The 10,794-nt window shown below is 40.9% G+C and overlaps 1 pseudogene; it reads right to left on the minus strand.

Annotated features, from left to right (window-relative positions):
• Positions 1 to 8,556: 8,556 nt before the first annotated feature.
• Positions 8,557 to 9,441, minus strand: LOC100028616 (purine nucleoside phosphorylase-like; annotated as a pseudogene).
• Between the last annotated feature and the right edge of the window lie 1,353 nt (positions 9,442 to 10,794).

Consider the following 10,794-nt stretch of genomic DNA (forward strand, 5'->3'; position numbering starts at 1 on the left):
CTGATACTATGAATTCTAGTATGAAATAGATACAACAAATTATAAATCAGAATAATGTTGATGGAATTTAATCAGGTATGTGGCAATGTTTTGAGCTAAAAGAAAACTAATCTGGAGGTTCTATTCTACTTTAGACAGAGGTTTGAGAGGAGTACAGGTAAATCCTTTGTACTTCTGTTTGGTTACACACTGAAAGATTGCTAAAGGACTTAATCAAAGCTATTTGGAAGTTGTGGAGTTCAAAATATAATCCATTGAGAGTAAATCATTATGAAGGGGGTTTGATACATTCAAAATTTTAAATTGTGGTAAGCTAAGCTCACTTGTTAAAGAAGGATGGGACAAGGTGAAACCTAAATTGAGCCAAGCAGCCTTAGGATAAATTGCTCACAAGCTAGTAACCCCTTCCTTGCACACAGGAAGGAGAAAGAAGTGCTTATAATTGTTCCACACTGATACTTAGGGACTGAAATAGGGACCTCTCAGAGTTGACAACCACTGTGTGATAGAACTTAAAGATGAGTATATTTTAATTGCATGTTTCAGAGTTTTTAAGATGCTCAAGCAAGCAAATGTTGCCAGCCCTGTCCGACCAAGTGGTTTGTTTGAAAGCTGTGGAATCTTAATACAAACATTCCATGTCCAGAATGTTAAAATGAGTTGAGTGATTTGTAATTGATAAGTTATCTCACACGAACTTTGGGAGTATGTTGGTTGATTTTTTGATCTGTATAAGGATATATGTTGCAAACAGTAGCCAAGGAGTGGGCAGGATGTTTAAAATGGCATATTTGTGAAAAATGCTTGCTCAGAATTTTAAGATTGTTATATGACTTGCTGCTAAAATGATCAGTAATTTATAATTGATGAGCACTATGCTAAAGATACAGTGGTTCAATGATGTAATCCTTTAAATCAGAATTCTTTTGGGTTACCGATTAGCAATTAAAATGATGCCAACGGAAGGAAGAATGGAAATCTTGCTCTGCTTTTTAGGCAGAGGGTTTTGAAGGAAGAGAGAGAGAGAGAGAGAGAGAGAGAAGGAAACACATAGGGAGGTGAAAGAGAACAGATAGATGTTCGACTCTTATAATTGGATCCCTGACCTAGGGATAATTTCTAAAATTAATGTACGTGTTATGGGAAAATCACATATGATTCTATAATTTCTCTGGACAGTTACCCTGAAGTGATTCCTGGCTGATCTTGTCTTAGTCTTTCAGATGGCCTAGGTCCAAGAGATGATACACCTCTGATTTATATTACTATGGAGCTACTCAATTCAGCACTCATGTTCTTTATTTCAGGTTTTTGTGACTAAAGTGTGATATGTAGAATTATTGCCAAAATACATAAGAATAATTGAGTGATCAGCCTTGTAGGGATACAAAAGGCTTGTTTGAGGGTATGGAAATTTGTTTCTGGACTGCTGATAAGCAGAATTTTCTCAGCTGAAATGGGTGAGACTTGTCTTTTAAGGCAAAAGAAGGTTTCTGGGATCTGATGGTGACAAAGTACACAAAGGACACAGAATGCCCTGGGATGGTTACAGAGGCATATTCTGGGCTCACCTAGGAATGGACCTTTTCTGTCCATCTAGGCTGTTAGTCCTTGAGTGATACAATGATGACATGAGCCAGTGATAGCTTTGACCTGCATGTGAAGCCCTCACTATGTGTCCCTTGGGACATTAGGGAATATTTTCCCTGTCAGCCTTTTCCTTTGTGACAAATTCCCATAATCAGCACATAATATAAATTGTAAAATTAAAGTTTCCATTTCCTCAAACAATCTATTAGGTTAATAATTGAAAATTCTTAAATTGTTAGGGAACATATTTTGAGAAGTAGCTGAAGTTTATTAATAGATGGCTTGTACTTGTAGTCTTAATTTACCACAGTTGAAGTTTGGATCTTGAGCTTGAATATATAGCTCAAAGCTTTCTTGAATGTCCCCCAGAATCTGGGGTAAAGGGATACCTCTGTAAAATATTGTTATTCAAGTATTTATAGATGTTCATAGTTAATGTGTACTTTGCAAAACGATATTCTTTAACAGGAACAACACATACAAACTCTGCAAACAACTCAGGAATCCGATTTCCTAAAGGGATCTATTCCTGTCAGAAGATGATTTCTGAAGAAGTCTGTTGACTAAGACACCCAAATGCAAATGTGTAATATCAATTACTATTGTACTAATTTTCTCCGTTTATATCTGGTGTTCTAGTTTTTGCCCCATTCCTGGTTTCCACACTTCTATCTTAGGGGCTGACTCTCCCCCTTGTGACCAGTCTGCCAATCGGGGGAAGCAGTCACTGGACATCCTTCAGATCCCCAAGCAGGTCCCCACCTACCTAGGACCCAGGCATTCACAGAGGACATCCCCCTAAAGACCCTGTGTCCACAGCCTTTCCCTCCCTGTTCAAGTTTTGACTACTCCCCTGTGGGATATGTGGACCTTGCATTTGTAACCTTGTCACTTCTCTGGTTGCTTCTCTGGTAGAAGCACTCCTGGGAGTCACTCAGATGCCACTGTAACCTCAACAGCTATTCCAGCCTGAAGCCCTGGACATTGCCTACAGTCAATACCTCTCTCCTGACAATAGGCAGGGATAGCTCTACAACCAGTCTCAGTCCTGAAGAAGCTACAGAATATTGAGACCATCGCCCCTTTTTCCTTAAATATTTGGAGAGGGGAGAGATGGCATGGGCATTGGTTCCCCCAGAAACTTGGGCAAACTATTATCAGGGAAATTCTTCTTCTCCCTTACATCCTTGTGACTCCTAGCACAGTAAATACCTTCTCCCACTCGAAGGTACCTGATGGTTGTGTGTATCCTCAGGTTTGACCCCCTATGTAGCTAAAGGCTCCTTAGACTCCAACCAAGATCTCTGCTTACTGGTAACTGTTTTTCCTAAGGTCTTACTCTATAACAGCAATGGTCTTTACGAGTGCTGGGGAGCCAGGCCAAATGTTAGGATAAAACTATGAGAAGGCCTGGCCATCAGGAAGAAAGAATGCGAGGCCCAGATATCCTGGTATGAGCAGCTCTTTCACAAATCCCCATGGCTGACAACCCTCATTTCCACATTATTAGGTCCTTTAGTCCTTCCTTCATAAAAAGCCACATTAATTCAGTCTAGCTCATGGTCCTCAGGCAGCATTACCAATCCCTTGCAACTTGCCTGGCCCCTTATTATGAGGCCATCTCCATGAGGATGATTCCTCATGTTTCATAAAAAGGATGAAGGAGGTCAGAATGACCTCCCTCTAAAGGGTGAGAGGTAAAACTCTTGCCTAAGCCACCTAGACACACACTCCCTGCATTGTGAAACCTCTAGCCAGCTGCAACTGCCAAATCACAACATCCTATTGTTCAACATTTCATGCTAGCCCACTATGCTATATAAGGCAACCCCCTAGCTGAGCCAAGCACAGCTCCTCTTTCGGAGCAGCCCTAGTGCACTAGAAATAAATGGTGATCCTTTGCTTACTTGCATTGTCTCCGTGTGTGGTTTTCTCAGGCCCTACACTGGGTAGATGATTCTATGTTCCTTTACCTTCCAGAATATCATATTCCAAGCCTTCTAGTCTTTTAATGTGAAAGCTGCTAAATCTTGTTTCATCCTGACTGTAGCTCCATGATATTTGAATTATTTCCTTCTGGCTACTTGTAGTATTTTCTCTTTGGCATAGGAGCTCTTGAATTTGTCTATAATATTCCTGGAAGTTGTCATTTGGCAATTTATTGCAGAAGGTAATCAGTAAATTCTTTCAATTTCTATTTTACCCTCTTGTTCAAGAATATCAGGGCAGTTTTCTGTGATTTCTTGTAGTATGATGTTTAGGGGTTTTCTTACTTATGGATTTTAGGTAGTCCAAATAATTCTTAAATTGTCTCTCCTGGATCTATTTTCTTTTTCTTTTTTGAGCCTTTACCATATTTATTACCAATACATTTTTATATCCTTTATCATGTCATTGCAGTCATTTCTCATCCTCACCTCCCAAGACTATATTCCCTTGTGAGAAATGAAAATAAAACCTTTTCATCGATAGACCTTGTCTGACAATGCATCTAGTATCTGTTCTAATATTCTTGCACCTCTTTAAGAAATGAGATGAGATATGTTTCCCTTAGAGTTAGGATCATAGCTCCATAGTCCAATCCTTTCATTTTATTTTATTTTTTTCATTTTATTCTTGCCATGCAAAATGTACTTCCCTATTTGTTATTGTTCTAAGAGCACACTCATTCATAACCAAACTCTCAAAATAAAACCAAAGATACACTGATGTGAAACATGACTCTGAACAGTTCTTTCTCTGGAGGTGGATAACATTCCCCATCATGAGTCTTTCAGGATTATCCCTAAATTTCCATCAAGGTAAAGGAAGGGTTTAGTCTGAGAGATTTTCCCTGGAGAGTCAAGATTTTGTGGAGAAATCTTTGACTTCCAGGTAGAAAATTTATTTGGAGGAAACCAATTTCCCTGAGACCAAAGATGATCTGCCAGTGGTTCTGTAAAGATAATTTTAGGGTTGTGACTTAAAATCTAAATTAATTGGTCGCTAGGGAAAAATCCCAAATAAAATACCCATGTCAGTCTGGAAATTTATGGTAATTTTAATTAATATAGAGGGAAGGATTTAAGGAGAAAGAGGGAAGAGGGTATAGTATTTCTCCTGCCTGGCTGGGAGTTCAAGATTTCCACCGCTAGGTCTCTGAAGGAGATTAGAGGCTTCTAAGAGGATAAGTTTGGAATGTAAAGGAGAAAAAACTCAGCCAGAAATTCACCACTGAACCAGACAATAGCTTGTAGCCACGCCAAGATGCCAAAAGGCCCAGCATGCTGCCACCAGCCAACTCTCTGCCACCAAAAGGTACTGGAGAGAGGAAGTGACGAGAAATATATAGACCTTTTACTCTTGTGTCCCCTCCTCTCAATTTTCACTTCTACCAATCACATCAGAGGCTCTTTCTCCAGGATTGCCCTTTCTTTAGTTCTCATCTTCTTTGATTAGATCATATCTTTTGAGTTACTTAACACTTTTTTAAGTTCACCTTTTGTTAGTTATTTAACCTTTTTGTGATTAATTTACCCTTTATAGTTACTTAATACCTTTTTGTATTAAGATCTAAAAATATACTTAGCTTAAACTTCTAGCTTCACTATAAAGTAAGAACTAAGTACCTTCATTGTTCAATCAGGAGATTACAACTTTATATTCCCCATAAAGTAAGATCTAAGTAGGGTGGAGTAATTTAAAGTTCACAGTTCATCTGCCAGAATTCTTCTTGGGCTAAGGTAATCCACAGATTTCCATCTGTAAATTTGGGTTACTTAGTGCAGCAGGCAAACCCAGGCTTTCCCCCTTTCCTTATTAATCACTAGTGGGAAGGTTAGGATTAAGTCAGATATCATGGGAAAGGTTTTAGGTAGCACAGGGAACTGTAAGCAGGGCCCAGAGAAGAAACAGAAGGCTCCCCTTAAGCAGGAAACTTAGAAGGTGGGTAGAGTTAGTTTTTTTTTTTATACTAAGATTTTCCAGTCATTTAGTGACCATTTATTAAATTAGGTGATAGATAAAATGCAATTAAGGCAATTATTCTCATAGTATACAATCATTTAGGATATGAAATACACACAAAATGTAAACAGAACTATAATGCAAATATATAGAAACATTAAATCAAGAACAAAGGGCTATTCAAGAATCAAGGAGGGAAAGTTAATAAATTTTTTAAAGCATTTTTTTTTCTTTTTAATAACCCTTACCTTCCGTCTTGGAGTCAATACTGTGTATCGGCTCCAAGGCAGAAGAGTGGTAAGGGCTAGGCAATGGGGGTCAAGTGACTTGCCCAGGGTCACACAGCTGGGAAGTGTCTGAGGCCAGATTTGAACCTAGGACCTCCCATCTCTAGGGCTAGCTCTCAATCCACTGAGCTACTCAGCTGCCCCCTTAACGCATTTTTAAAGAGGTTAAACAGGATAAAAAAGGAGAGAGGAATTGTTTCCCAGGACATTAAAAGCAACGGGAATAAATAGTGAGAAAGGGCATAAAATTTAACTATAAATCCTTTCCAAGGTTTATTTTTACTCTCCCTACCTTCACTTGTTGGCTATTGATATTGCTGGGACACTACAATATCACTCATCTTCTTTCACATCAAAGTAAAATTGAGTAGTCATATTATTCCATTGTTCAACATACTACCAAGTAGAGTACAAGTCCTACATGAGCTTTGTAAATAGGAAATCTCTGAACCTCTATTTGACCTGTCTTCCCACCAAATATTGTAATTATATGTGCTAATAATGCTATGTTTAGTCCTAATAAGTCACTAGACACTCTTGGGTCCTTAATTCTCGAGGTGTGCAGTTCCAGCTTTTTAGTGCTACCAATGAGCTAAACCATGGTACTAAAAGATCCTAAAATAGAGCTTTTCTTCCAATTAATATAAAGGAGTTACATTTGGGTGCTTATCTTAAGAAGAGAAATGCAGAAGGTAGTCTCAGTCCAGAATTACTGTTTCTATCTAAAGCAAAAGCAGATTCTAATGGCAGATTATATGAAACAATTGCTTTAATGAGGAGGTACCATGAAGTGTGACATGGCATAGGCTACCCGGGTGCTGGGCATAGCTAAGTAAGAAAGTCAGAGACAACCTGATAAGACTTGGTGAGGAGTCCAACCCAGAATATTGCCTCCTATACAGACCTACCATTAATTTGTGGGATTGCCATTAGAAATAAAACCGTTTCCTCCTGTTAATAGTTAGCTGGAAAAAGTATGTTTTTCTAGATAAAGGGGTCAGAGCGTAGGCTAGGAACCAGAGGCACACAGAGGTTCTAACCTACCATAAGGTAGCATGAAAGGGCTACTTGTCCTGGGGGAAAGGGAAACACTAGTTGCCAAACCAAATGGGACTTTTCTAAGTCCTCATCCTTATCTTTATGCAAAATCTGACCCCTATGACCCCCTTCCACCCCTTAACTATTAACTTGGTTCCATCCTTGCCCCACCTCCACCCCATGAACCTTTCATTCTTGGCCTCATCTATTCCCAGAACTATTAACCTACACAAATGTATCACAAATCTATCTCCACTTCTGACCATTCCCTGTTTATAGCTCTTATCTGCTTGCTATGCAGCTACAACTAGACATTATAGACAAGTTCAAAACAATTCATTCCTTTTCCCCATAAAATTCACCCTTTTTCCAAATTTCCATTTAATAGCACCATTATTTCCCAACTTTCTGAAGACCAGAATCTTTGGGATCATTTTTAACTTTCTCCCAACCTCCCAAATCAGTTGCCAAGTCTTATGGAGTCTACCTTTCTCACCTCTTGAATATATTACTCTTTTCTATTAATACTGACACCAGCTTAGTTCAGGCCACCAGTTGGACTATTCTCCAAGTTTTTAAACTGATATGCTGTCCTAATTTGGGGGTACTGCTAGTCACCCTCCTAATACACTATTATTCCCTACTATGCTCATCTGTTTCCCTGGCTGAAAATGTTTAACCCACATTCCTTAACCAGGCATTTAAGACCCATTAGCCTTATCCACACTATCCTCCTCCTTGAGGAATCCTAAGATAATTCCTCTGATCCCTCTTCTCAGTATGTGTACCTGGAATGGTAATTGCCTATGGGATTTTGAATTCCTTTTTTCTGTTGATGAATAGCCTGAGTAACCTTTCAACTTTTTTTCCTGGCTCTTAAATGTTGCACTATATTCTATTGTATTGTGTATGTATCTCACATCCCTCTAACAACCAAATGCCTTTGGATGATAGATCTTTTCTCTCTCTCCCTCTGAAAACACCTAACAGTGGCACTTAATGTGTCTACACATTAAAAAGCAGCCCTACATAAAAAGAAAACGTAGCTCCTTATCTTGCCTATTAATGTCCTGAGCACAATTTACTAATACACAAGTACTGAAATACACTATTAACTGAGAAAGTAGGCTACCCCTCTGTCATCATCATACTTCAATCCATATTTTGATACAATATTCTTGGAGCTTAAACTATATTTATCCCCACCCTGCACAGAAAAGCAGAAACAGTTCTGTCTGGCTATCTTTTTATTCCTGCATAGTACTATTTGTAAAATACACTGGTCTGGGACCAAAGTCTCAGAAGTCATAGCATGGCAGAGAATATGCCCCAGGGAATATTAAGAATAGTAGTCCTTTCAAAATATTAGCAGCAGCTTTAGTGCAATGTGGGCTTAATCCTCACATCCACTAGAGGTGGAATGAAGAATGTGGTCTGTGGGTTAGGAGTTACAATGGAATGATCCAGCTTTAAGAGGGAAGGGACCAAAGGAATAAGAAAGAGAATTAGATAACATTGGGGGGAGGGGGAGGTCTAATAGGATGAGTAGATATTCCAAGGAGATGAAATACCCAGTTCTTCTATCAACCCCTTAGGGTTCTATCAACCTCCCTTAGGGAAGGGAGCTAAGTGGCTCAGCAAGGATTAGAAGCTGGTCACTATCTGAAATGAAAAGTAGGCAGCAGGGAAGGAAAGGTCAAAAAGTCTTTTCAGATGGTGGATGAATTTTCACAAGAATACAGACAAATTCTTCCAACTTCTTGGTGGCCTCCTGCCCAGCCATCAGTACCTCTTCATGATTGGCAGTCTCATGGGTTTCGTAGTCCAAGATTGATTTGTTCGTAATGAGGGAGAATCCAAAGACCCGAAGGCCACAATGTCTAGCCACTATCACTTCTGGTACCGTGCTCATGCCCACAGCATCAGCCCTTATTTTCTGCAGAAACTGACACTCTGCAATGGTTTCAAAGCTGGGGCCTCCCACCATAACGTATGTTCCTTCATGAAGTGGTCGTTCTTGATCCATTTGTTTCCATATACCATGGGCCTTCTCTCTCAAAATTCGATCATAAGCATCAGACATGGGAGGAAACCTTTCTCCAAATCTTTTATCATTGGGTCCTCTGAGTGGATTTTGGCCACTGAGACCTGCCAAGTTGATATGATCTCGGATCAGCATAATATCCCCAACTTCATATTCGGGGTTCAGTCTACCAGCAGCATTGGTGACAATTAACGTATGCACATTCATAAGGTGGAAAACCCGCACAGGGAATGCCACCTTCGAGAGTGCATAGCCTTCATACCTGTGGAATCGACCCTACATAATCACACAGCATTTGCCATTTAAGTATCCAAATACCAATCGCCCTGCATGACCTGGTACTGTGCTCTGAGGGAAGTTGGGTATCTCACTGTAGTCAAAGGCCTGCAATTGGGTCACTTTATTTGCCAAACCCCCCAATCCAGAACCGCAGATCACTGCTATTTGGGGCTGATGTTCAGTGAGGGATAAAAGGCACTCAGCTGTTTTCTTATAATCCTCATACTCGTACTCATTCTCCATGGCTCCCTCGTGGTGTCCTGCTCCACTCGGCTTCTGCCTACTCTCCTCGGCTCCGCTCCACTGGTAGAGTTAGTTTTAAGAGTGCCAGGGTCCAGTGCAAACACCATGGACATAGGTCTTGATCAAGGACACATGTAAAACCCAGGGGAATTGTGCATCAGCTACGGGAAGGGATGGGGGGAGGGGAAGGAAAGAATATGATTCTTGTAACCAAGGAAAAATGTTCTAAATTGACTAATTAAATAAAAATTTTTTTAAAAGAGTGCTCGGGTCCTACCTACCAGTCTCTCTTATTCCCTTTATTAAAATAAACTGTTTTCCATTAGTCAAGGGTTTTGTGCTTAACTGGCCCTGGGGAGTTCTTAGGTGGGTTGTAACATCCCTCTAGGACAGTTCCCCATTACAGTAGAGAGGTCACTGTCTTAAACTTCAGTTTTTCCTTGCTTTTACCAACTGTGTCTTCCCCTCCTTCTTATTTCCCCCTTTTGATCCTGTCCTTTCTCTCTCTCTTCTCTCTGTCCCTAGTTCTGGGTTTCTGCAAGTTTCAGTTCTTCCAAGATGGCCTGTCAGCTGGAAACTCTGAAAGTCATCTCCCACTGCTGATTCAGTCTCCCCCAGGGACTGCTGATGGGTTGCATGGCTCAGAGCATTGTGAAATACCTTGTGCTGGGGTTCAGGGGCTAACCTCAGGCTTCAGCAAGAGCTTTAGGATTCGCTCAGGGTTTACATAGACCAGGTACCCTGAGGATTGATTTGCACTGGAGGTTTGTGTCCTTACTACAGGCTTGGGCAGGGGCTCTGAGCCTCTCCTTGGGCTTGCACCTATCAGGTACACTACAGATTACCTTGTTTTGCTGGGGCTTGGGGCCTCACCTTGGGCTTAAGCAGGGGGTCCCTGCCTCATTCTGGATTTACACAGGCCAGGTGCACCATGGATTGCTTTGTGCTGGATTTAGGTCCTCACTGTAGGCTTCGACAGGGGCTATTGGCCTCCTTTTGGGCTTGAACCAACTAGGTGCATTGCCGATTGCCTTGCACTGGGGCTTGGATCCTCAGTTCCTTACTCTGGGTCTACACCAGCCAGGTACACCATGGACTGCTTTGTACCAGGGCTTGGTGCCTCACTGCAGGCTTGTGCTTGTGCTTGGATCTTTAATAGGTGGATGTGGGAATGTTCTGCTAGTGACTCAGGCAGGGTCTCAGGGTCTCAAAGTTGGCTTGGGCCTAGGTTCAGAACCTGGGAAGGTAGGTGCATGATGTGGGGGCTTGCTGTTGTCTTGTGCTGGTGCAGTCTTGCTGAGGGCTGTGCTCCTCTTTCATCCCAGTGAACTAGGCCCTCTCTGCCCATCTTTGAACTTCTTTTCTTCA

Source organism: Monodelphis domestica, chromosome X, assembly GCF_027887165.1.
Source record: "Monodelphis domestica isolate mMonDom1 chromosome X, mMonDom1.pri, whole genome shotgun sequence".
In the NCBI taxonomy this organism is placed as follows: Eukaryota; Metazoa; Chordata; class Mammalia; order Didelphimorphia; family Didelphidae; genus Monodelphis; species Monodelphis domestica.